Source organism: Corvus brachyrhynchos, unplaced genomic scaffold (genome assembly GCF_000691975.1).
Source record: "Corvus brachyrhynchos isolate BGI_N302 unplaced genomic scaffold, ASM69197v1 scaffold83, whole genome shotgun sequence".
Taxonomy (NCBI): Eukaryota; Metazoa; Chordata; class Aves; order Passeriformes; family Corvidae; genus Corvus; species Corvus brachyrhynchos.
This window is the reverse complement of record NW_008238464.1, coordinates 2,188,866-2,192,492: the sequence shown is the minus strand read 5'-3', so window position 1 is coordinate 2,192,492 and position 3,627 is coordinate 2,188,866. Positions and strand designations below refer to the sequence as shown.

The window sequence follows — 3,627 nt, the reverse complement described above, 5'->3', positions numbered from 1 at the left end:
ATGAAAAGAAGATGCTGTGCATGGTCACATGACGGAGCAACAGAAAATTCTGTTTTGTAGTAGGGCTTGCTGAGTGTTTGGAAATTATTTCTCCTCATGGCAGTTTGGGAAATAAAGTTTGCCTTCTAATTAGAAAGGATGTGAACTTTCATATTGAACAAGTCCTGGCCCATTTTACTACATTTACCTTCACGTGAAATAAGGAAGGCCATCCACCTCTTTGTTCATTTCGCAGTGGGTATGGCTGTAGAAGAGATACAGATCTGCTCTCAACAGAAAGTGAATCTCCTTTCTTCCTGATTTAATCATTGTGTTTGACTATGGAAAACTCTTCCTGGTTTTCTCTGTGCAAGTTGTAAGGGCAATGCTTTCTAATCAGATCACAGACTGAGAAAGGCAGAGCCCTCCCAAACTCTCTTTTTTATAGACTTTGGGCCTGCTGAAGCAAATACATATTCAGTTGTCCAACTTCTAACATAGCGGGGTTGGAACTACATGATCTCTAAGATCCCTTCCAACCCTAACTATTCTATGATTCTATGTACTAGACATGCTTGGGAGGCAACGGCTCCAGTGCGGGATATGAGACATAAAGAGCTGCAGAAGCTATTATTTTCACAGCATCCCACCTCATCTCATAATGTCCCTCAATGGCTGTGCTGCACACTAAAAGGATGACGGTAGGACTGTTCCTAGTGGGAGCATCTCAGAACAGTCAGGGAGGAGACACACCTGTTTTCTCACCAAGAAAAAGGGAGCCAGACTTCATCGACTTTGTCAGCTACACAGCTGTGTGTCCTGAACATGTAAAGAGGCACTGGAGCAGCCGAGTGACCCCAACACTGTTAGTTCACCCTTTGTTCCTTCCCCTGGGAGAGACAGCTGTCTTCGCCTCATCACAGCCTTTTGGGGGCAATAATCTGAGTAGGGAGATGTCAGGAGAGGTCAGACATTGCTGGAGTAGACACTCAGCTGTCAGATTCACACTGTCTTAAGTGGAAATGGGAGTTTCAAGACAGGATAGAATTCAAAGAGATTAGTAGTCCCTCTGACTGTATAATTAGTGGGAGCTAAAGCAGATTGCAGCAAGTTTTGTGATGATAGTTTCTCACAGCAAATCCTCCCAGGCTTTCATTAACAAGAAGATGCAGGGTTCCAGGAAGCCCATAGCTCCTATTTGCAGTGGTCCTGCTTTCTACCCAAGCCCATGAAATCCTGGAGTGAAAGGACTGTCTGTGTTTGTTAAATTCGTAAAAGGAGGATGGTGTTTAATTTTTGATAGCAGCAAGAAGCAGGTTTGTGTTTGGTGTAATTTATTTAAGCCAGTGTAGTCACAGAAATGTGAAAGCAGAGCCCCACTAAGTGTGAGCTGGGCTCATCACAGGCAGACAGTAAAATGAGAGAAGGTAAAGATACTCTGAAGGATTACACATTTTCATATTAACTATCTTCTTTCTGTCTTTCAACACTTTAACCAAACTTAAAATTATTTTTCACCAACAGTTTTTCTCTTGCCATGCTTATCACAGATCTTGCATCCAAATCACTCCCATGCTGCAGACTCACGGGATTTTGGAGAGCCATTAAAGATTCACTATTTGTTATTATTTTTTTAATGTTAACATATGAGATACCAATCCTTTTAAATCCTAATAACTTGCTATCTCTTTACAAAAGAATACTTATAAATTATTACCAGATTGCTAGTGATAGTTCACTGTAATGGGATGTGGTTCTCTGGCTTTCCCTATCTGAGTAGAAAAGCACAGTCTTCTGCCTTCTTCCTCAGGTGACCCATTACCTGCCTAAATTCCCACTTCTTTCTCACACAGCCTGCTATATAGTAGCCTCTTTCAACACATCTGAGTTTAGGAGTAGGATTTTTTTTGTAACAGCATAGGAAAAGTGGCATGTGATCATGCTGGGTGAGTAAAATCTACTTCTACCTTTCATAAAATACTGGATGCTACCTGAACCTTTCCTTCCTCCTTCTCATGCACAATAAACCATCTGCTGCTTTATTTCACCCTTTACCACGGAGTGCCCTAAGTGTACTCTGTGTCTTCTTTCAGCAAATTTTGCCTACAGTGAAGCCTATGGAGCTATTCATTTGCATCAAGTGAGGCTTAATACTTAGAGATGAGATAAAAATTTACTCATTCAAACTCCACTAAAAAAAATCACAACTTATCTCCTAGCTGAAAATAGTATTTTATCACAGCTGTGCAGTATGAGAGAAGAATGGGGAAAGTGTTGAGAACTAAAATTTCAAATATATGAGGGTGTTTTATAATGAACACATTCAGCTTCCTAAATCAGAACTTTCTTTGCTGCTGGATGTTTCATTTTAAAGGTGTTAGCTAAGGTGCAGCTCTGCCAATGGATATATCAACACCAAGCCACATTAATGAGCCACACTTTTACTGGATAAATAAAATTACTGCTTTAAGGTCCTGGGCTCTCTGCACAAAGAGAGAAAATTAGGGTGACTTTCAGTGCCCACAGTGATTCACAAGTGAGTTTAAAATGAAGCTTTAGTAGGGATGAGATGAGAAACAAGAGGATTTTTTTTTTATTGTGAGTAAGGAGGCTTGGCATATATTTAGCAACAGCAATATCACCCATAATTTTAGACTAAAACATGCTGTGATTGATAAATGAATAAGAAGAAAATTTGGTGTCAATGGGCAAAACAGATGAAGGGCTGGTTTCCTTTTTGTAAGTGATTTCTGCGATGAAATCAGTAGTTATTGCAGACAGCAAGGACAGAGTCTGCAAAATGTCACCATCGAGCAGTTCCCGAGTGCGTCCCAACCGGCTGCTTCTGCTTGCTCATGCCTCTCCCCCTCCGCAGCTCAGCAGCACTTCCTACAAAGCCTTATCCTGCTCTGAGGGCTTTCAATACCTCAGCCACGACCTGTTTGGAAAGATGAGGAAAGCTGCAGAAAATGGAGAGGATTTATGAGGCAAACCTGTCACAGAGCCTGCAGACATCTCCCACTGTTCCTATTACATATAACAGTGCCTACTTACGTTGAATACAAGGCTGTGTTTGATGTGGTTTTAGTTAACATTTGTTTACCTTTCCAGCACAAACAAGTGGTCCAAACAGTGGGAGCTTGTCTCATTTTTGTTTTCACATGGGCTCCACTGGGCACTCAGAGCTGTGTGCCCCAACTTTGCTTTACTAGCACATATCACACTTTTGTAAAACTGGTATCTGCTATAGGTGCTGATTTGGTTGTCAGAATGTCAAGTAAGTACACAATAGTCAGTCTTATGCTTCTGCTTGTGGTTGGGTTGCTATACCTTACAGCTATAAAGCCGTGGTCTTAAAGTTGAGTAGGCCAGCAAGTAAATGTTTCAAGGGGATCAGTTAAAAGCATGTCCCACAGGGCAGGAGTTCAAAGACAAGAACTAACCAAGAGCATCAAAATGGAGGACAGATGCTAGTGGTGAGGTTAGGAAACTAGACCAGGAATCTAAATATTTGCATTCTTTTGGATAGTTTCTTGGCTAATTTTTGGAGAAATGTGATTTTATGTCTGCTACATTCAGCCAGAGAAGTGTAAATTCCTCTGAAATGGAGCAATTTGTACCTATCATGTTGTGCTGTATGGAAAGAGT

General features: G+C 41.1%; 1 protein-coding gene across 2 annotated transcripts in view; it reads right to left on the bottom strand.

Annotated features, from left to right (window-relative positions):
- NMS (neuromedin S) overlaps window positions 1-3,627 on the bottom strand; it is a 20,337-nt gene that overhangs the window by 6,731 nt on the left and 9,979 nt on the right. The window lies entirely within an intron of this gene.